At 39.0% G+C, this 25,169-nt stretch overlaps 1 long non-coding RNA gene across 1 annotated transcript; it reads right to left on the reverse strand.

Moving 5' to 3' along the window:
* Window positions 1-12,840: 12,840 nt before the first annotated feature.
* LOC121379417 lies at window positions 12,841-24,955 on the reverse strand. The gene is made up of 2 exons (XR_005958840.1): window positions 24,789-24,955; window positions 12,841-13,308 (listed from the first exon to the last, which is right to left on the reverse strand). It is a non-coding gene; the product is annotated as an uncharacterized LOC121379417 (long non-coding RNA).
* Between the last annotated feature and the right edge of the window lie 214 nt (window positions 24,956-25,169).

Below are 25,169 nucleotides of genomic sequence, written 5' to 3' on the forward strand. Positions count from 1 at the left end.
ATACTATCCCCAGATGCCAGGAAATCGCATCTATATGAGCTTTTATTTTCAAAATTTTCCAGGTGAGATTAGCCCACTGGCCGCACACATTTAGGCCTATGATCATCTAGGCCCTACTACTTCAGTGTGACCGGTGCCAGTGCGGCAGATCATGAGATAGATTATGGTTAACTTTATTTAAATCAACTATTAAATGCCAGAAAAAAAGCACCTTTTGTGACTTAAGATTTACAAAATTTTCCGGTGCGAGAGGGGGCGAACCCCTCTCGAGCTCACCCCCCCTCGTGGACGAATATATACACACACACATACATATACATAAATGTGACGGAACATGCTCTTAATTTTGTTTTCGCCTGTGGCGATATTAATTGTTTTAGAGGGCCGTGTGCAGTTCCAATATGCACTTAAGGCCATGTGGCCAGTAGTTGCGTAATAACTCTGGTAGTGCTGTTTATGACCAGGGGATTGTTCGCGGAATGGCGACAGCCAGTCTGGCAATCTAAGAAAATATACCGACTCTGGGAGAGGTGGAAATAGTAGATGATAGGTGAGGTACCGCGTTGTGCCCCCAGGCGATATTCGCTGTCTCTGAGAGTTTTGAATAAATAGCTAGGATTTTAGATATATCAGGGAGAAACATAGGAAGGCTTCCAGGGATCGCTGTCCGTCCGGACTGGTAATTATATATTTTCCGCTCTGTGTATAACCGTGATGTGATTGATGTGACTTTAAATATTTTAATACTGTATTATACCAATATTATTTAGACGGTGCTGCCGGTCATCTGACACAGAAAACTGTAGGCTCACTGATCTATATATATAAAAAGCTTAACCAGTCATCCTAGAGGACCTAGGTAAACTGTAGGTTATTGTCTTTATTGTGATAGGTACCAGTATTAACTCTGTGTTACAAGGTTACTGAATGAGTAGTTACGGGTTAATTAAAAATTAACCAGTTAGGAATAGAGTTGTAATTCCTTTATTAATTAAGTTCTCCTGGAAGCGTTTCTCAATTATCACACGTGTGGGTGTTGTGTCACGGTGAAGTGATTAGCATATTGTGTAAACTAGACACCTAGAGATTAACTAATTAAGTGATCAGTTCTGGGTTGTTATTATTTGTTGTTGTTAATTAACTACTGCGGCAGTACATTTGTCAGTGTAGGTTAATACAGATTCCAAAGTGTATTGTGTTTTTGTTGTGTTTTCTAGTGAACTAAACGTGCTATAATAATATATACTTTATATAAGATCTTATCTCTGATCATACCTAGACGAGCCAGCGGGTATAACTGCCTGTTACAGAGAGATCTAATAGATATACAGTTAGGAGAGATATTTGGACTATCGTGTTTCATTCAGTGTTTCATTCAGTTACGGGTATTATAGGATCCCCGTGACAATAAATCTAAAAATACATAAAAATCTATTCTATTGTGGATCTATATAATTTGGTGGTTGTGGTACATTTGTAAATTTTGCTTGTTCAAGTTAGAAGACTTACCTTTTTACATATATATATAGTTTCATGGTATTCTACAGTTCAGTGTTTGTGTGTGTAATCTGCTTTAGCAATTACCTGCAATAAAATGAATGGTCAACTGCCATATCTGATATTTGTTTTCCATTTTGAAAACAGTTTGACATGGAGAATATAGCATTTAACCATCTCATTCATATATTTTTCTTGAATATGCTACATAAGTGCATCTACATGAGGTTAAATATGTGTAGTCTAGTAGAAGGCATGCCGATATAGATCAGTTTATTAACAAACATATTTGCCTTTCTCCAGCTGTATACTATTAAAAATTAGTTTTGTAGATAATACTTAAATTGAACTGCAATAACAATTCCAATACAGCACAAGACTGAACAAGAAAATATCTGCAATATCCATTGTCACTAGATATAAAACAACACCAATATTATATATATATTAACCATTATTTACTCAGGTAAGTTTTTGTGTTTTATTACTAAATATACCAGGTTAAACCCTATTATTAAAACATTTGCATGTTTGTTAGACGAGGTAACACTTGTGTTTTATTAGGTTGTAGACCTCGACATGAAAATAACAGGGAACTGATTATTTGCTCCCTAATGTAATTTATGGGGGACAATTTAAAATATTACCATATTGATACTACATGTATATAAATTCACATGCCAAAGGAAACTATATATTATTCTCCTTGAACTAATCTCAGGTGTGATGGTTAAGTAGAGAGAGATATTGCTCCCCCTAGATGTCAAGGTCTGAGGATGGCTATATTTTATTATTGCTATTTTTTTTTTTGCCTGCATTCAACCGGGAAGGAAGTGCAACATCATGTGGTAATTTTGCAATCTGTAAAAACAAAAGCATTTCATTATTTCAAGAAACTGTATTTTATTTTAAGAATAAAAGAATGTATTCAGTGGTACATTATAACTGTTGCCATTACATCTATATAATAAGATATGACAATAATACTATTGTAATTTTGAAGTTGTAAAGTAACAACTTTGCCATTGTTTAATTATTACATATAATTTGGAAATAAAATAATTATTAAATCATAAAAATAATTAACTTAATCATGCATACAAATTTTATTATAAATACAAATTATATATTTTGTAGCCCACATCATAATTATTATCTTAATATAATTATCTTATCATTTCAAAATTGTTAAAATTTATAATTAACATTACCTGAAAATTGCATCAACAAAAATTATATTCTGCCCAACCTTCCCTGTCCCCTCGACATTCAAAGTACACGGAAACACATCGGTACTAAATATAGATTATACTAATTCAGATTCCCGTTGTTCGTTTCTCTTATATGGCAACCCAAGCTGTTATAATACACATAAGACATATTGCAACTATGTGTTAGCTATAAAAAATAAATGACAATATGCAAGGCATGTAAAAAGTTAATATGATAACTTTATTCTATGTAAATCGGTAATCACTAAGGCTTTGCTTCACCCCCAAAGACCCGGATGATCGGTAACTAGGCCGTGTGACGTCACGCCGGTTCCGAGAATGGTGTATAGTGCACGAGCACCACCTGTCGGAAAATCTCTGATTGTTCGGCATTGCTAGGCTGCATTCTTCAATGAAATGTATGTCATGATTGTATTGGTAATAAATACCACAACTGCGATGAAAGAACTAACTGTACGATTACAAATAATTCATTGATGAAGTAGGCAAAAAAGTTTGTTTATTTCGTTTACTTCATCAATGTGACCTTCACCTTATAGTTGTATTCTTACTCCACTTATATAACTGTTGTAAATAGACATCATGTACTGATTACTTCCAATAACCCAATTAAAATACGCTAATAAAAATATAAATATGTACTTTAAACATTACTAAACACACACAGTGACCATATGGATGGCTAGATTTACAAAGAACTATATGTTTGCACTACAACTTCCGGTTCCGGTGTTCCTCGCCTGTTTTGGTTAACTATTCATAGAGGGTTTCTTGTAAGTGCGAATGATTTTTACATGCTCATATACCACTAGAGTTTCGAGCATGTCCGTCGTGGAGCCTGTCTTTAGATAGCCAGGGGTTTGTCCCGGGACAGAAAAAAATTAAGCAGACAATTTTGAAATTTACATCCAAAAATTAAATAGTGGGCCTTAAATATTTTAAAAAGAAAGAAATGTTTTATTTAACGACACACTCAACACATTTTATTTACGGTTATATGGCGTCAGACATATGGTTAAGGACCACACAGATTTTGAGAGGAAACCCGCTGTCGCCACTATATGGGCTACTCTTCCGATTAGCAGCAAGGGATCTTTTATTTGCGCTTCCCACAGGCAGGATAGCACAAACCATGGCCTTTGTTGAACCAGTTATGGATCACTGGTCGATGCAAGTGGTTTACACCTACCCATTGAGCCTTGCGGAGCACTCACTCAGGATTTGGAGTCGGTATCTGGATTAAAAATCCCATGGCTCGACTGGGATCCGAACCCAATACCTACCAACCTGTAGACCGATGGCCTACCATGACGCCACCGAGGCCAGTTTGATATTTTGATGCGCATCTCTAATTAATATAATTAATAAAGAAATTCTACTCATTAAATTTGGTCACTAGATTAAATCGGGTGGTCAAAAAGAAATTACATAAGATCGGTGGCCTCCTCGGGATGGGGGGGGGGGGGGGGGGGGGGGTAGAGTTGAAAATGGGCAGAATTTTGAAAATAGCAATTAGTTAAAAAGTTAATAGAATTTTAAAAAAAGAAAAGGAAAAAAGTTACAAGCCAAAAATAAAAAGAATTGACTGCTCGGTCAAATATTTATTTAATTTGGAGCAGTTTAGAAGGACAGTCCAAAAATAAATAAGAGAAAGAAGAGAGAATCTGACTATTTAATAATATTTAAAAAAAAGGTAATTTTGACAAACTTTTGAACGAAGGTCTAAAAGTTTAAAGTCCGATCTATATGTCCACGTGAGTGGCCTCGTTAAGGCCGTTAGGGTGCACAGCTTGTAGGGACGAGATGGGTTGCATCCCGTCAAGAAAACCCCTAGATTGACAGTCAATAGACGTTGAAGGTGTAGTGCTGTGCTGAAATACAGATCTTGAGAAGCCGGATCTGTCTGAACGAGAAAGAGAATCAGACTAGTGTATAGTCCAGTCGTCATGGGTTGGTATAGTGGTGCGGACTCCGGAGGATACGAGATGGTATCACAATAAAACAAAGTAAAGTCTAGAAAAGAGTAGTAGGGGCCGACCCCGCTTCCTATTTCTTCTTAGAGTGGGGCGGTCAATCTTCCAGTGCTGCTAGGACAGGCTCGGACATGTAGAGACTAAACGCGAACAACCGTGGCGTTCTGCAGAATGGCCGTCATACGAGTCACGAAAAAAAAACAAGTCAACATAGTCAGACGGAGAAATGACGTGGAGGCAAGGAATCTCGCTAAAAAAGAATCCAACCTGGTGGTGCAGACTGTCGAAACGAGAAGCATTCCAGCGTTCAATCAGTTCCAATGGCCGCATACATCCCAGTAGTAAACTTCACTTCGTTGACAAAAACAACAAAAGTGAAGGATCCCCAAGTTGAGCCGCAAAAGCACGTGCAGTGTGCACAAACACATCTTACCGTGACAAGCTCCAGACTGGGAAATGTAAGTATCAAATAAAGTATTAAACTGCATTAAAAAATAAAAATTATATTAATATGTATTCTAACAAATGTGCCAAAGATGATGTCCCATTTTGGCATGCGATCGATAGGCCGATTGTCGTTAATAGTATGTCCAAATAACGATTTGACATATGCTCAAAATCACGTGTGTTGTAATTTTAAATATATAATATATAAATATAACAATTGTTATTTTAATACAATAGTTGAAATGTGTATTATGGTGTTTTAAAAAAGGTTTTACTAACACCTATTATAAAAAAAGTATGTGTTTTAATATCTTACACCATACATTGGTGATGAAAGTAGTCCCTTAAATAAAGTGGCTGATTTTTAACAAAGGGTAGTTTTAAATTGGTATTACTAATTTATGGATGGTATTTTAAAGATTTCATTGCTCAGCTGTTGTTGTTGGATCTACAGAGGACACTTGGATCACACTCAATCTTGTGTTTATTGTTCATGATAATGTACATGTACGTATAAAAATAACTATAACTATAATAAGCTGTATATGTACATGCACCTATAAAAATAACTCTATAACTATAATAAGCTATGTATGCACCTATAAAAATAACTATAACTATAATAAGCTGTATATGTATATGCACCTATAAAAATAACTCTATAACTATAATACGCTGTATATGTACATGCACCTATAAAAATAACTCTATAACTATAATAAGCTGTATATGTACATGCACCTATAAAAATAACTCTATACCTATAATAAGCTATATATGTACATGTACCTATAAAAATAACTATACCTATAATAAGCTATGTATGTACATGTACCTATAAAAATAACTATACCTATAATAAGCTATGTATGTACATGCACCTATAAAAATAACTATACCTATAATAAGCTGTATATGTACATGCACCTATAAAAATAACTCTATACCTATAATAAGCTATATATGTACATGTACCTATACAAATAGCTCTATAACTATAATAAGCTGTATATGCACCTATACAAATAACTCTATACCTATAATAAGCTATATATGTACATGTACCTATACAAATAGCTCTATAACTATAATAAGCTGTATATGCACCTATACAAATAACTCTATACCTATAATAAGCTATATATGTACATGTACCTATACAAATAGCTCTATAACTATAATAAGCTGTATATGTACATGCACCTATAAAAATAACTCTATACCTATAATAAGCTATGTATGTACATGCACATATAAAAATAACTCTATACCTATAATAAGCTATGTATGTACCTATACAAATAACTCTATACCTATAATAAGCTATGTATGTACATGCACATATAAAAATAACTATACCTATAATAAGCTGTATATGTACATGCACCTATACAAATAACTATACCTATAATAAGCTGTATATGTACATGCACCTATAAAAATAACTCTATACCTATAATAAGCTGTACATGTACATGTACCTATAAAAATAACTCTATACCTATAATAAGCTATGTATGTACATGTACCTATAAAAATAACTCTATACCTATAATAAGCTATATATGTACATGTACCTATAAAAATAACTATACCTATAATAAGCTATGTATGTACATGTACCTATAAAAATAACTATACCTATAATAAGCTATGTATGTACATGCACCTATAAAAATAACTATACCTATAATAAGCTGTATATGTACATGCACCTATAAAAATAACTCTATACCTATAATAAGCTATATATGTACATGTACCTATACAAATAGCTCTATAACTATAATAAGCTGTATATGCACTTATACAAATAACTCTATACCTATAATAAGCTATATATGTACATGTACCTATACAAATAGCTCTATAACTATAATAAGCTGTATATGCACCTATACAAATAACTCTATACCTATAATAAGCTATATATGTACATGTACCTATACAAATAGCTCTATAAGTATAATAAGCTGTATATGTACATGCACCTATAAAAATAACTCTATACCTATAATAAGCTATGTATGTACATGCACATATAAAAATAACTCTATACCTATAATAAGCTATGTATGTACCTATACAAATAACTCTATACCTATAATAAGCTATGTATGTACATGCACATATAAAAATAACTATACCTATAATAAGCTATGTATGTACATGTACCTATAAAAATAACTATACCTATAATAAGCTATGTATGTACATGTACCTATAAAAATAACTATACCTATAATAAGCTATATATGTACATGCACCTATAAAAATAGCTCTATAACTATAATAAGCTATGTATGTACATGTACCTATAAAAATAACTATACCTATAATAAGCTATGTATGTACATGCACATATAAAAATAAATGAAAACAAAAGCTATAATTAGACAATATTTCAAAATGTTAGATAACTGAAAATCGGTTCACATGATTTTTACCTTGGAACAATCATTAATTTATGTAAATTATATGAAATTGCATAAATCTATGCATTAAACTCAAACTTGCATTGAAGTACTAATTGACCGGCCTCGGTGGCATCGTGGTTAGGCCATCAGTCTACAGGCTGGTAGGTACTGGGTTCGGATCCCAGTCGAGCCATGGGATTTTTAATCCAGATACCGACTCCAAATCCTGAGTGAGTGCTCCGCAAGGCTCAATTTGTCAAACAAAGCAAAGCCTTAAAACCAGTTATAACAGATATATTTAATACACTAATTAAACATTAAATGTAAGCTATCAGAGTAAACTGCACCATATCTGTAGTGTTGAGATACTGACTAAATTAATAATGTTAATTCAACAGTTAAGATAAGTTAATACGTTTAATGATGTTTAATACACAGTAATTTAACAAAACAAAATGAATACAGGGTCAGTAACTATATTCGGCATTTTTCCTTAAAAGTGTTCATTCGTTGTAAAGTGTCTACGTTTTGACATGTTCTAAAAGAATTGTTCTTCAACTTAATGATTTAAACAGCAATTTAGAGAGAATAAAATTACAAATATATTTACAATCAATGTGTAATGATTCCTAGCAGAATGCACATTTTCGTAGGTTTTACAAAAATGCAAAAAAAATTCTTCGTGTGCAAAATGTTTGCATGTAACAGGTCAGATATTACTGAAACAATGTTTAGAAGTTATCTGTGATTAAAACTTACTAAAATAATATGATATTAGCAAATAATTACCACAAGTCTACTGACCCTTAATTCATTTTGTTGAGTACATTTTAAATATGCAAGTAATACTACTAAAGGTAACTGTGTTGAAACCAAAATCTATTGATTGATATACTTTAAATTCCACAGATATGCACTGGCGTATCTGGGTAGCCAGAGATTGGGCACAAGATGACCTTGCCTACAATCTTTAATGTACCAGTCCTGGGCACTGGTTGAAGTAAGATAAAAGCCGATGGGTCTACTAAGGGCAATCAATCATATATCCCATCGTATCTACCTGTACTACTGAACTATGCTGACATGGGTGATATATTGTATGCGTGTACAGGAATGAACTACTTTCTAGTCTTATATATAAATTGCAAATACATTGTAGTAACTGTAGATTAAAAATAAGACACATTTTCAGTTATAGCTTCATGTTTTGATTGTCAGGGTTTTGAAAACATTTTAATTTGTTCATTGAATAAAGATTGTTGATTAAAATATTTAATAAATTGATGTTATAATAATGATAACAGTGAATGATATTAAGTACAATGAGACCAGGTGTAAAAAATATCTAAATACAATTTAATGCATTCATCATGAGCATTGATCTGGTGCGTGATTAAGTATAATGTTTGTCTAATGCGCTCGCACAATGATATACATGTACACACACATATTTTATTTAAACACACTATAGGGTGTATACTACCAAATCAAATCCCATAGACGACAATAGTAACATATGTGGCTAAAACTCCTACCTGCAACGTATCAATCGACATAAACACCACAGATATAAACACTACCACCCCTCACACTTTAAGTGAATCACAAAAAAGTGGGTGTCAAGCTGCTAATTTCTGAGATAACGGGTAGCGTCTATGACTACCCTAGTTCCGCAAAAAAATTTAGTACTTGTTTTTACAGGTACCCCATACATGTTACAAGCACAAGGCTACTTGACACAGTGGTACTAGATGAAATAAAATTGCATACATTTTTAGCCCAGATGAAACTAATTTTTTTTACAACCAACACACTCACATTTATAACCAATCACAGGACTTGTGGTGTTCACTTCTCTATCAAAAGTTGGGTGCACCTCCAACTTTGACCCAGCCTGAAGTTATTTGGTTTAGTACTACCTATAGCAGTAACCACTTTCTTGTAATGACCAGAGATCCCTCATCATTGGAACATCTGAAATGTTACAATTATTCCAGTTAATCTAGTATATCTAGATATTTTAGCCCAGAAAATATGAATGTGCATACATTTCAACTACTACAATGAACAATATTATTATTAATATGCATATTTATTTTATGTCATTTACATAAAGGGGTCGCTTCTTCTAACCAATTAGTTATAATATGAACTACCATGAACGGACACTGATTTAAAGAAAAATGCTTGACCTTTATCTACTAATTCATTTTCAACTGTATGTCAAATATTATATAATGTCTATAAAATATACAATGACTAGAAGTTACAATCCTGTGATGATGCCTTCGAAATAATATAAATTAATTTCCCTCTATGCTAACTAAATTAAAACATTTTATTGCGTATGATCATACATTATTTATCATCTATGGGCCGGCATCCTTATTACAATAAACAATTCCCAGGCATTTTCATTTTAAATTGCAACTTAAATTTATTTTTTATATAATATTCAAATTGTCTACACAATACAGACATAGCTAGATCATAATTTTTAACTAAGGTTGTTGCATATGGGAGCCATGTTTAAGAAAATAAAGAAAGAAAGGAATTTTATATTTAATGACACACTCAACACAATTACAGGTATGTGGTGTCAGACGTGGTTAATGACCACAAATATATTTTAGAGAGGAAACTATGGGCAACTATGTTTTTTTTATTAGCACCAAGGCATCTTTAATATATGCATCATCCCACATACAGGATAGTATATATATCATGGTCTGTAACACCAGTTGTGAAGCACTGGCTGGAACAAGAAATAGTCCAATGATTCCACTAACAGGGATCGATCCTAGACTGACCACACATCAGGCCAGCACTTTACTACTGGGCTACGTCCTGCCCCCGGCAAATTAATTTAGTTGTATTATTTTTTTCTCTAATACACATAATAACTATTCAAACTAAAATAAGGGAAAATAACTTTCCTTTTTAACTAGTTTTTCTATATCTCTGTTCAGTTAATATTTTCTCAGCTGCGTGTTTCTTCTGTAGAACTAAATGAACTCTGCAATCACTTCTGATTAAACTATTTACATAACCTGCATTTATTCAGCAACTAGTTAACAACATACACATTTTACCACAAGCCAGATGTCTAAGCATTACACACTTCCAGCACCCCCCCCCCCCCCCTCCCCGTTGTCTGCAGTCCATCTCAGATTATCACCAACAGACTGGTCATCGTAATGCGTAAATTATTAATTCTAGCTACCTCTTTGTAAGCTAAATCACCCAGCCAGAGATAGTTTACATAAAACACCATCACTGGATGTAAACACTTAGAGCTAGCATGTGTCATTAGCGTGTCATGCGGTCTGGCACCTAGGATTCAATCTTCTCAGACAGTTTACAGCCCACCAAAATCCAGTGTTGTGAGCTAACGTGTTATGTCTGTCAGCTAAGGGTCATACTACAAAATTCTAGAGACAGAATAAGGTAGTGCTGAAAACATGGTTTTGGCCTTTTGTGCAAATGGACATAAAAGATAATTGGTTTGAGTTCTGATGTATAAAAGCATAAAAAAATTATTGATTTGAATGAGACATTGTGAAATGATAGTACACATTCCCATGATGCTGACACGGTGATTAAACTAATTTTTGCATAATTCACCATATAATGGGTTCTAGCATTAATCCCTCGATGTGTTGGTCATCCGGATATGCATCTTTCCAACACATCAGGTGACCCTCCCTTTAAGTCCAAAGGCCATAACTCTGTGAAAAATGGGAAACTTGTCAAAACGTTAAACTTGAACAGTAAATGATAAAGCGATATACAAAATTTTATCTTAATATCTTCAGGGACTGACAAAAAGTCAGGAAAACAAATTTTCATATCTTTGTGAAAAATGGGCAAATTGTCGTGAAAGTGAAAGCTACACAGAAAATTTCAGCTCAAAGTCTCAAGGCACGGTGAAAAAAAAGAAGAGTAAATCTATATGATGGACAGACACATAGGACAGAGATGATCCAAACCTGTGACGTCACACTATTGTTCTAGGTGTTGATTATTTATCAAGAAACAATGCAATTTGAACTTTTTATGCATTCATATCAAGGATTCGAAACCACTACCAGGCCTCAAGCGAGGTCAGAATCGTAAAGCGAAGTCACTTCTCTCTCAAACATTTGTGAGGGTGAAGTTATTAAGAGGAGAGAGACTTGAATTTTTAATCTAAAAACAAAGTTGTAGTCAAAAGCGACTGCTTAAGACAATTGGCCTCTAAATACAGGTGCAACTTTCACAATCTGTAAAAAAAAAAATTATAGTCTGTACTGCTAATTGATGAATGTATATGTTCTAGATTTTTCTAAAAATCACCTTTCCACGTCATCTTCTTCAGATATAATGAAATATAACTGAAAAACACAAATTTAATGGTTTGGAATTAATTATCTCAAAAATTTGTCATCTTTTTATATTAATTACTACTCCCTGCAGAGTATTGTCCTAGTAGATCTACCGATGGCAAGCTGAGATTACCCTTAGACAATTAAATGCATTCCACAGTCACAATGTCTTATTTGTTACACACAGTGGAGATGTTGGACTAAATGGGTATTTGTATTATTGAAGGTGTGAAGATTGCATACTTAAAATAACGTTTCAGGTGGCCGCTAGGTCAGGTTTGCCTGTATTGTGTTATAATTTTCACATCCTTGTTTGTATGTTGAACTTATTCATTATGAGACAGTGTGTGAAACAAGTTGATCACTACCCACATTTTCTTCATGTCGAGGGCTGCTGCTCCAGACATTTGATTACATTTGATGTTACAGTAATTGGTGCTCCAGTCTGTGTTTCCTCATGATTTCAAACTTACTTCAAATATACACATCTTTATCCCTAATATATGCAGAACAACAAATAATTACAAAAGAAAAAAAACTGTATTTTTAAACTAATTATTAATACTATATACTTGTTATCTTTCTAGATTTTACAAAGAATTAGAAAGAATATTTTTAAAACGGAGAAAGTCAACAAGTCAATAAAATAATCTCTATAGTAAAATAACTAAATATTTATTGGCATTTACAACATCTCTTGAATATGTTTTTTTTTCACAGAGAAACTTGTCAATATTGTATTCCAAGCGTCAAATAGTTCATTGATATCAACATAGTGAGTCACTTAAGCTTAACACACACAGAAATTGTTTTTAAAACACAAAAACACATTTTACATTGTGGGCAACATTAACAGCAGATGTCTAAACTGGGTGGCACACACAGCAAATGAAAACATGCGAAACATGACACTGGTTCATCAAGGATTGCAATTTTGATATCAAGAGCTTGATATTTATTCATGGATTGACTAATCAATAATTGATGTTTAGAGTGCAACTCGCACAGTAAAACACATCGAAAACATCAAAACATAAATATTAAAATTAAGCGTAGTTTGATTCACGAAAACACTTCACTTAACAGTTGTGAAACACTTTTTCTTGTTTTTCAGCAACACAGATGGCAAACACAATTTGCAAAAACAAGTTTTTGATTCTGGAAAACATGTTTTTAATTTATTCAAAAGAACTATGTCACATCTTCATTCCTATTAATTTATCCAAGAAAATCACACATTTTCATAGATTTTCTTAAACTGAACCACCATTACTAATAATGGTAAGAAAGTCGTCTGCATCAAGTAACTTCCCATCCTGAGAGTACTTCTTAAGAATGTGCTGCCACAAGCTATTGCAGCTTAGCAGATACTTGTTACCTGAAATAAAATATAATAAAATTACATGTATCTATAGCCTACTAGGAAAAACAAGTGGGTGGGTTTTGGAGGTCGAAACCTCCTCTGCTCAAGCAAACACATGTACATGTATATACAGTCGAACTTGTATATAACAACCACTCAAGGGACCAACAGAAAGTGGCCGTTATGTGCAGGTGGCCTTTATATAGAGGTCCCAAAATAATCAATCGAAACCCTAATTTATTTCTCTATAAAATCTTATTATTAACTGTTGTAACAGTTTGAGTTCCTTTGTTAATTCCAATACCCTCAAGAAAAGAAAAACAACATAAAACAATAAAAGTACATGTAATTGTATTTATTAAAATATTTTGCACGTTTGCCGTGCCTTTGCATCTTGGAACCATTGCAAAACAAGCATGTTGACCTCTTCATTGCCAGTGGCCTTCTTCTGTCTTTTTCTTGCTCGTGGCACATTATTTTCAAAGTCTGCTTTCCTTTTCTAGCACTTAAACGTTCTTTCTTGGACATCCTGATAACTTCTACTCGTTGTTCTAAAGTTAAGGCAGAACGATTTTTCGGTGTCATTTTGTTTGATAGTTTGTTCATAAATAAATAAAACAAAACTGAAATTTACTTTTATTTAATTGGGATGTATTACTTAAGTGACAGGTTCTACTCATTATTAGTTTTATGTTGCCGCTAATCCGTTGGTACGGTACTTGCATTGGGATTACGTCGCGAACCGCAAACAAAACAATTTTGGTAAACAAAGGTCGCGATTTGCCAAAGCATACCGGCTTAACTAAATCCATTAATGTTTGCCTCTTTGTTTACGACAATAAATCATATGATAACATCATGGTGGGAAGAATTTGAAAAATTATATATGGTGGGAAGAATTTGAAAAAAAATGGGGGGGGGGGGAATATTTTGGCCGCTAATGCAGGTTCAAACCTAATTTTTGCTGAAAAATAGTGGCCGCTGGCCGCGTTGGACAGGTGGCCGCTCTAGAGAGGTCAAATAAAGAAAGAAATGCGTTGGGGGGGGGGTGTTTCTGGGTGGTCGTTATATAGAGGTGCCCGTTAGACCAAGTTCGACTGTATATTTTTTCAATATATTTTCTGGGGGAGCATAACTCGACCCCCTATAAACTTTGCTTGCTCCAGTCTAGACCCCCTTAATAAAATTGCTGCACATGCACATGAATTTGTTTTTATATACTCTTCAAAAGAAGAAACGCAAAACCACATTGTCGTAACATTTGGAGAATTGATTTAATTATTGAATGGTGAGTCCGATAATTACCAAATGTTGCAGGATTGTTCACAATTCACTCTAGTCCATTGTGAGTAAGTGATAGGACACACCACCAAGGTCAAGGTCATCTGGAGTCAATACCGGGTGTGGCCTCCGCGTGTGTTGACAACTGCCTGGCACCGTCTGCCCATTGAAGCAACCAGAGTACGGATGACGTCCCGGGGGATGGTGGCCCACTCGGCCTGCAAGGCTGCTGCCAGCTCGGGCAGGGTCTGGGGCTGTGGTTGTCGCTGTCGGAGGCGTCGGTCCAACTCGTCCCATAGATGCTCAATTGGGTTCAAATCCGGTGATATCGATGGCCAAGGAAGGACATTAATGTTGTTGTTCTGTAGGAAAGCCGTTGTGAGACGTGCTGTGTGAGGCCTGGCATTGTCATGTTGGAACACTGTGTTGGCGTTGGCCATAACTGGAACGATGTGTGGCCGGAGGATCTGGTCAATGTAGCCCTGTGCATTCAGGTTGCCCTGCACGTGGACCAGGTCAGTTCTGCCAGTGTGTGAGATGGCTGCCCACACCATGACACTACCCCCGCCGAATCTGTCCACTTCCTGCACGCAGTTTGCCGCATAACGTTCACCACGACGCCTATACACGCGACATCTTCCATCATGACGTCGGAGCAGAAATCGGGACTCGTCACTGAACCACACCTGTCTCCATCGCAGTTGAGGCCATTGTCGATGAATCTGGCACCACTGCAGTCGGAGTCGACGGTGTTGTGGTGTTAAGATGACACCTCGAACTGGACGTCTGGCACGAATTCCTACCTCACGTAGGTGGTTCCGTACGGTCTATTCGGATATCCTGCGCAAACCTGGTATTGCTGCGGCTGTGGAGGTGGCAGTAGTCAATCGTTCCCGAAGGTGGCGTACCCGGATGTAGTGGTCCTGCCCGGGGGTAGTGACCCGTGGTCGACCGGATCTAGGGAGGTCACGTGTTGATCCATGTTGCTGGTAACGGTCCCACAGTCTGGAGATGGTGCTTGGGGACACATGGAATGCCCTGGCAACGGCCGTTCTGGATTCGCCTGCGTCTAGTCGGCCGATGGCAGTGTTTCTCTGCGGTTCACTGAGACGTGGCATGTCCTGGATTGTCAACTGTCGGCCAGATACAGAGGCCAGGCAAGCGAACACCCTGCACTTTTATACTGTTGGTGTTCATGTTGCATGTGCAGACAACGCACGTGCAGTGGTGACATGGTTTGCACGTGGCTGCGTTTTTGCGAATATTCACATTTTGGAACTTTATTGTACAGTAGCTGCGTTTTATCGAATGTAACCGTGGGAATGTGTTTGGGACATGCAATGACCTTATATTCACAAAGCATGAACCGGTAGGAAACATAAAATCGGAGTTATAACCCATTTGTACCCTTTTGCGTTTCTTTTTTTGAAGAGTATATTTTTCATTATCCATGCTTATTAGCCACCTAAAGATGGTAATCATAACATTGACTACAGATTTTCGAAGCTATCTTAGTGCTACGATATATCAAAGGCATCTCAGGCTATGACGTCACTACGACCTTGATCCCATAATCACAACATACGAGCACTTTTAACTATTTTTTTCACTTATAAAAAAACCACAATATTTTATTTAAAATTTAACTTAAAAATTATAGTGGCCATTAGAGTCGATTAAAAATATGATCCTTTATGGTGGGGTGGGAAAGCAGTATCATGAACATTATGAAGGATGGATAGGGTTGTTTGTTAGAGTGATGTACTGTTTTCAAACATATCTAATTTATAAAATAAAATGCAGCCAGTCATTACTATTTTGTTCTTTAAAGGGAGGGTAAACTCAAATATGTATTGGAAAGATGCATACCCGGACCACCAACACATACTGACACTTTAACAAATGAAAAACGCGTAATTTTAGAATTAATAAAAAACCATGATTATTCCTTTTAACTGGGGGCAGCCATTTTGTTTCGTTTTTTGTGACATCCGGTGGTATAGCTTGGGGCGAAGTGACGTCCGCTCTGTCCAACCCCTCTTACGCACAGCGTAAACAAACGCTCTAATTTACGACAAGGCGCTTCGCTTTCATCAACCTGCCTTGTAAAACAACATAAATGACTTGATAGTATAATAAAATTATTTAACTAAATATATTTCAATTTGCATCAATAGAATGAAATGGAGTTATAGTATTTTTCTCTTTAAAAAAATCCAAAAAAAAGCAGCTTATTATTAGGCCTATTGGTAGGGTACGTTCGAGCAAAAACGACCACTCACGATACCCAAGTGATAATTTTCTTTTCTTTGGGACTACGTAATTGGTCAGTACAGACAATACCTTGTGATCTTAATAAAAGAGGCACGTCTTTTTAGTGTGTCTACAGTGTTCGAGATTAACTGAATCCCGATATCCCCGAGGATACCAGAATTTAATTTTGGATACCAGACTTCAAGAACCTAGTATCCCACCGGGATACCATATAATGTTGTTGTCTTTTTTAATCCTGCGATTTTATTTTTCGCTAAACAATGAAAGTCGTCATTTACTGGTGAAGTTAAGTAACAATATTTTCGAGCTCGTACCAGTCTAATGCTATACCATAACAATATCTCCCCCAACTCGTCTAATGCAACACTGGAGTAACAGCGGCGTAGCAATAGACTGGGAACCACTAAGTCGCTATTGTTTTTGTTGGATGTTTCCTCCCTTCAAATTTTATTTGAGATATTGATTCCACATCTGCAGAAAATTGATACAGGTAGGTTTATCATTAATAATATCAGAAACACTTAAAAATTACTGCTAAATATTAATTTATGTTAGTATTATTCAAAAATATACTCTTCAAAAGAAGAAACGCAAAACCACATTGTCGTAACATTTGGAGAATTGATTTAATTATTGAATGGCGAGTCCGATAATTACCAAATGTTGCAGGATTGTTCACAATTCACTCTAGTCCATTGTGAGTAAGTGATAGGACACACCACCAAGGTCAAGGTCATCTGGAGTCAATACCGGGTGTGGCCTCCGCGTGTGTTGACAACTGCCTGGCACCGCCTGCCCATTGAAGCAACCAGAGTACGGATGACGTCCCGGGGGATGGTGGCCCACTCGCCCTGCAAGGCTGCTGCCAGCTCGGGGCTGTGGTTGTCGCTGTCGGAGGCGTCGGTCCAACTCGTCCCATAGATGCTCAATTGGGTTCAAATCCGGTGATGTCGATGGCCAAGGAAGGACATTAATGTTGTTGTTCTGTAGGAAAGCCGTTGTGAGACGTGCTGTGTGAGGCCTGGCGTTGTCATGTTGGAACACTGCGTTGGCGTTGGCCATAACTGGAACGATGTGTGGCCGGAGGATCTGGTCAATGTAGCCCTGTGCATTCAGGTTGCCCTGCACGTGGACCAGGTCAGTTCTGCCAGTGTGTGAGATGGCTGCCCACACCATGACACTACCCCCGCCGAATCTGTCCACTTCCTGCACGCAGTTTGCCGCATAACGTTCACCACGACGCCTATACACGCGACATCTTCCATCATGACGTCGGAGCAGAAATCGGGACTCGTCACTGAACCACACCTGTCTCCATCGCAGTTGAGGCCATTGTCGATGAATCTGGCACCACTGCAGTCGGAGTCGACGGTGTTGTGGTGTTAAGATGACACCTCGAACTGGACGTCTGGCACGAATTCCTACCTCACGTAGGCGGTTCCGTACGGTCTGGTCGGATATCCTGCGCAAACCTGGTATTGCTGCGGCTGTGGAGGTGGCAGTAGTCAATCGTTCCCGAAGGTGGCGTACCCGGATGTAGCGGTCCTGCCCGGGGGTTGTGACCCGTGGTCGACCGGATCTAGGGAGGTCACGTGTTGATCCATGTTGCTGGTAACGGTCCCACAGTCTGGAGATGGTGCTTGGGGACACATGGAATGCCCTGGCAACGGCCGTTCTGGATTCGCCTGCGTCTAGTCGGCCAATGGCATTGTTTCTCTGCGGTTCACTGAGACGTGGCATGTCCTGGATTGTCAACTGTCGGCCAGATACAGAGGCCAGGCAAGCGAACACCCTGCACTTTTATACTGTCGGTGTTCATGTTGCACGTGCAGACAACGCACGTGCAGTGGTGACATGGTTTGCACGTGGCTGCGTTTTTGCGAATATTCACATTTTGGAACTTTATTGTACAGTAGCTGCGTTTTATCGAATGTAACCGTGGGAATGTGTTTGGGACATGCAATGACCTTATATTCACAAAGCATGAACCGGTAGGAAACATAAAATCGGAGTTATAACCCATTTGTACCCTTTTGCGTTTCTTTTTTTGAAGAGTATAGATTACGTTTGATTGCAAATTTCACAAATTCTGTAATTGCGGCATTGCAATAGACTGGGAACGAGAAAAGTGTCGTCCAAGTTTGTTACGGTGTTATTTATGAATTTCATTTAAGTGGGATACCAAATTTTCAGGTGGGATACCAGATTTTGAAATGTTAGTATCCAACTGGGATAGTGCCGCAAATTTTTAATCTTGAACACTGGTCTAGACACAGTGTCTGGGACCATCTAAATATACACCTGCCAATCAGGAACCACAGGTACAGGCCACAGAAAGAAAAGACCAATTAACCAAGAACACACTCCGATTATTATGTCAGTTTAGAAAATTTGTTTCTAATTTTCATTATTATTCATACTTACTATCACAACAACAATGCTATACGACCCCGAGTTATAACCTCCACTGCAGAATTATTTCCCCTTGCCGAATGTATAACTTACACCCGCGCATGGGTAGACCATATATCCTCGTTATCGATTCAAAGTCCGGAATGACTGAATAAAAAAAGACCTCCCTCGGGGCGGGTGGGACGTAACAGTTGTTGTGCTAGTACTAGGTAAGTATGAATAATAATGAAAATTAGAAACAAATTTTCTAATATGTCTTATTCAACTTACCATACTAGCACAACAACAATGCTATAACAGACGTGATATAACACCGTTAAAGCATGAGAATTTAACATTGAAGGGAGGAGGTAAGAAAACAAGGAGGACTTACCCATTCAACCAGTAGTGTTCGTCTCAAGTAATGATACAGTGAAAAGCAACCCACATCATACAAGGTATAAAATGTCAAAGTGACTTTTAAATTGAAGAACTACAACCCCAATTAAAAGTAAACCAAGTTAACAAGGTGAGGAAACCCGCACACCAAGTAGTGGTAAAAGAACTACAACCCCAATTAAAAGTAAACCAAGTTAACAAGGTGAGGAAACCCGCACACCAAGTAATGGTAAAAGACACTCGACTGCCCCAGATAGTCAACCATCCACCCCCCCCCACTCTCCAAACAGGAGGTGGAGAACTATCTCCCAGAAAGGCTGCCGCATGCGACCAGACGAAATAAGGGTCGCCCCCTACTCGTGGCCCTGTGCACCGAAACGACTTGCTGCCCTGCAATGACTGATTGAATCCGCCGAGTTCGGTTCGGACCAACAGCCATATCACTGAAATAAAACCGGTCAAACGTGTGTCAACCTTTCCAAAACCCCGCACTCATGACCTTGAAAATGTCCAAAGAATCATGGAAATTAAGGGAAGCAGAAATCGCCCGAACGGAGAAATTCCGTAGAACATGATCACCCGCCTTCTCATATGCCAGTTTGATGGTTGCAGCAATCCATCTCGACAAAGCATTCTTCGTAATGTCTCCCGGTTGGCGCATGAAAGAGATAAACAGTCTCTTAGTGTTTTGCCAGAGATTTCTAGTATGCTCCAAATAGAATTTCAAAGCCCGCACCGGACAAAGAAGTCTATCAGAATTATTCGCAGAAAGCATACAAGATAAACATAGAATGATGGCCGGAGGAAACTCTTCCCCTGGCACCTGATTCTTAGCCATGAAAACCGGATCAGTACGTAACGTAACTGACCCGTCCATATTGTAATCCACCAAATCATGCAAAAAAGCATGAATCTCACTAATACGACGGCAAGCCGCTAGTGAGACCAGAAACAAAGTTTTCCACGTCAAATGACGAAGACTGGCGAATTTCAAAGGCTCGTAGGGCTTGCCTTTGAGTGCATGCCGAAACAGAAAAACATTCCATTTAGGCAAAATGGAAGGCTTCTCAACCGTGTTTTGCAACGACTTAAGCAAGTCATGCAACACGAGATTCGTTGAGAAATCTTGACGTCCACACTGCCTCAGAGTAGTGAAAATGGACGACCGGTGACTTCTCACTGTTTGAACCTTCAGCTGTCTTTCCTGGACAAGAGCCAGAAAGTACTCGGCTGCCCAACTCGGGGCTACGAGTGTGACACGACAAGGTTGCTGTTTGATCTTTGCCAGAACCTTGCCAAGCAGAACCGGAGGGGGAAAGGCGTAAAAATCCAGTCCCGTCCAGTCCATGCTCAACACATCGTACTCCAGTGCCAGTGTGTCTGGTACTGGCGATACAAACACTGGCAACATCCACTCCATCTGAACCGAGGAACGACGACTCAAAGCGTCCGCCAAGACATTCACGGACGAAGGAATGTGTTTGGCCGATAACACCACTCCCCAATCATCGCACCATTCCAGAAACTCCAAAGCCGCATGACTCAATGACAGGGATTTGGTGCCTCCCCACCGATTGAGGTACGCAAAAACCGACGTGTTGTCCGACCTCAACAAAATTCGACGACAAATGGAGACAAGCGTGACGCACCGCTTCCATTTCCAACAGGTTGATGTGACGCCTCCTCTCTGAAGGAGTCCACACCCCTGACAGATGTTGATCCAAAAGGTGTGCACCGAACCCTTCAAGGGAAGCATCGGTAAACAGGACCAACTCTGGAGAAAGTGGGTGTAAAGGAACGGCCTGGGACATACACTTGTCCACTAGACACTCTTGGATTGGAAGAACGAACCAAGGCCCCAATGGTATCACCAAATCCCAGTTGAGACCATCCCACACTCGGGGACAAATGCCATTGAAGCGGTCTTTTGAACCGTCTGAACCGCACATTCAGCGCCGCCAGCAATTCCAGATGGCCTATCAACACATGGAGCGTGCGCACAGACGCACTTTGCTCCACCAAAAGACGTTGCACCAACGTCATGAAATTGTGAAGTCCCGAATCCGTCGGAAGAACAGACGCCTTCACAAGGATGAAAACCACCCCGAGGTGAAAATCTGCATTGGCACTAATTCCGACTTGACCCAATTGGGAATAAACCCCAATCGGAGAATCATGTCGATCACGAACTCCACGCCCATGAGACATGCCGTCTGTGACACCGCCGGAATTAACCAATTGTCCAGGTAATTGTGCATCCGTATACCCAACGGATGTACACGCCCCACCACTGCCTTTACTACCCGAGTAAAGACGTGAGGGCTTGTGGCCAATATGAACGGCAGAACTTGAAACTCGTAAGCTCTGCCATCCTCGTTTGTAGACAGACGATACCGCAGGTAACCGGGGGGAGAACGTCAGTGGAGGGGGTGATGAAAACGGAATTTTGTATCCATTGCGGACAACCGACAAAACCCATGGGTCCAGATCTGGCAGTTCGCGCCAACTTTGAACAAAATGGTGCAATCTGCCCCCCACAGGAAGATCTGCAAACAGAACCTCCATAAGCAGATGTCGATTGTCCACGCATCTTTATCCCGGCTGCTTCCCACCCCTGGGCGCCTTGCCCCGAGCGGAACCCCGAAAACGTCCCTGTTTCGACGAACCACGGGCATTACCCGACTGCATGCCCAAATCAGACACCACATGGATCTGATAACTGTCAAGAAAAGTTGATTTCTTAACAGGTGGAGGCTTAAAAGTAGACGCCGCCTGGTGCTTACGAGCAGTTCGGGACTGAGCAGCAGGGATGAATTTGCCGCTTCTTGGTCCATGACCAAGTTAAAATTGGTCCCAAAAAGTAAGGTTTCTCTTACTGAGCGACTACAAAAGTAGGTTTTAACCACACCTGTCGCTCTCAGTCCCGCCAGGTAGTGATCCTGACGCAGAAGTAGACTGTTGGCAAAAACACGCCCAGCAAGCCGAGCGGCGTGATGAGAGGCTTTAGAAGCTGCCAACAAATAACCCTTAGCCATCGGCAGAAGACCCGTGACTGTTTTATCTAACCCAAATAGGAACGTACCTAAATGGTTATTGACTTGAAAAAGAAGTTTAGATAACCTCTCCAAAGTCTCTAAATCCGTGAGTGACACACTGACATTAGGAGATGGGTGGCAGTCTGCCTTCACCCTAGCGGAAACGACCGCTGGATGTGAAAGGAAGGAAGCTCCCAATGTCTTATACGAAGATGTGGACAAAACCTTCGCAGCAGACAACAGTTTCCCGGTTGCTAACGCTGCCGGAAACTCTTCCACCACCGCCCCCAAAATACGATCGCTACCCGCAATCAAAGCATCAATCTCTGCAAGAGATTCGTGCACCTCGTGCGCTAACGGCAAGCCGAAATCCTGCCGCAGAGCGTCCGTCGCTAAAGGCCGGTTTCCAAACGAAACACCCTTGTAAGACTGAACAGCCTCCTCCGACGGAATTGCATCCGCGCACACCAGTCGGACCTGTTCCCGTACAAAACCAAGAACCACCTGGTAATCATAATCGCCGTCTGGCGTACCATCGGCCAAAATGGGAATCTCATCGAGCACCGAACCTGGTGCCGACCCTTCCCCCCCCGAGTCCGCCCCTGAGGGCGACCCGAAACCATCGGACCCTGAACGAAAGGTTCCGCCCACGCAGTTGAGGGATAACGCCTGGAACCTCTACCCCGATCTGACAGTTCCGGATTGACCATCAGTTTAGACACAGGCGCACCCAAGAAAACTGCAGTTTCCCTGATCCCTGCCGAAGCAGACAACGGGACTGGTGTTGTCGGTTGAACCGGACCGTCAGGAAATTCATACACGTACGAATCCTGCGCCGAATTCTGAACCCAACGTACTACATGTGGATTAGCCAACCCAGTTGACGTAGCCACATGCGAACGATCCAAAAGTTGATGACGCTGTACAGGCGCCCCAACAACAGAAGGGACGCCCACTGGCGTCGCACCCGAAACAACACCACCCGGCTCCGTGACCGAGACCGAGACAACGTTGTGAGACTTCGCGATTTCGCCAAGTGGCTCGATCACTGAAGTAGCGCCGAAAGGCGCGTTGGTCGAAACAGCGCCCTCGGACGCCACGACCAACCCTCCACCAGAAGTCTGGTAAGACAAACGGCGCCACGAAGCTGACTTCATTCTAGAGCTAATCGACCCCTCCACAGAAGGACCGATAACCCTGCCCCCATCAGCAAGATGGGAGTCGAAATTGAGAGACACAGTCGTTCCTGCCATGACTGCACTCCCTCCGACTGACGTCCCCGTTACAACCGTTACTACAGAACTCGAACACGACTGCAATGGAGGAATGCAGAATAAAAAAATGAGGATATACCGTCTACCCATGCGCGGGTGTAGGTTATACATCCGGCAAGGGGAGATAATTCTGCAGTGGAGGTTATAACTCAGGGTCGTATAGCATTGTTGTTGTCCTAGTACGGTAAGTTGAATAAGACTAACATGGATTAATTTATGTACAAAACAAGTATATATTATTTTTCAATACAAAATAAGCCACCATTGTCAAAGTGTTGAAATAACTGTATTATGTTGCCGGCTTACTGGGATGGATATTATTACAGAACATTGCGATGCATCTGCAAAAAATCAGGTATGTTTTGTTTCTTCAGTTCGAAGATTAATTCCTAACGTGACACGTTAGGTATTACGTAACCACCAGCTCGCCAGAGGGCGTATTCACTGGGATGGTACAAAATGGCTGTGCATGTTATATATAATAGCCTTCACATTTAAGCGTTTTATTATAAAGTATTTATTACAAAACCAAACAGACAGAAAATCTAATAATATAATTTGGCCAAATTATGTCATAATGACAGGAAAATTGCGACAAGTATTACATAATTTTTTAGGGTAGTGGGATTAGCATTACAAAACATGATATAATGTTCCATAATTGTTGATTAATACTGGATATAACATACCAATGAGTACTAGTCCTTTCCTAGCCCTAGTTATGGCCACATTCACTTGGTTATCATCAGATATAAAACCATTATTAACCAGGTTAATACACTAAATTATCACATGGGTTTATGACATGGATATCATGGGTATGTTAGAGGATATAACATACCAATGAGTACCAGTCCTTTCCTAGCCCTAGTTATGGCCACATTCACTTGGTTCTCATCGGATATAAAACCCAGGTTTCTTCTAATCCAACCATAAGTTGGACGATTCTCAATCCGTGTCCTAGGCAACGACCGCACAGTAGATAATATTACATAGTCCCATTCACTTCCTGGAAATACACAACAATAAGAACAGTAGATAATAATATTACATAGTCCCTTTCACTTCCTGAAAATACAGAACAAAAAGAACAGTAGATAATATTACATAGTCCCATTCACTTCCTGAAAATACAGAACAATAAGAACAGTAGATAATATTACATAGTCCCATTCACTTCCTGAAAATACAGAACAATAAGAACAGTAGATAATATTACATA

The sequence above is a fragment of the Gigantopelta aegis genome, chromosome 8 (assembly GCF_016097555.1).
Source record: "Gigantopelta aegis isolate Gae_Host chromosome 8, Gae_host_genome, whole genome shotgun sequence".
Classification (NCBI taxonomy): Eukaryota; Metazoa; Mollusca; class Gastropoda; order Neomphalida; family Peltospiridae; genus Gigantopelta; species Gigantopelta aegis.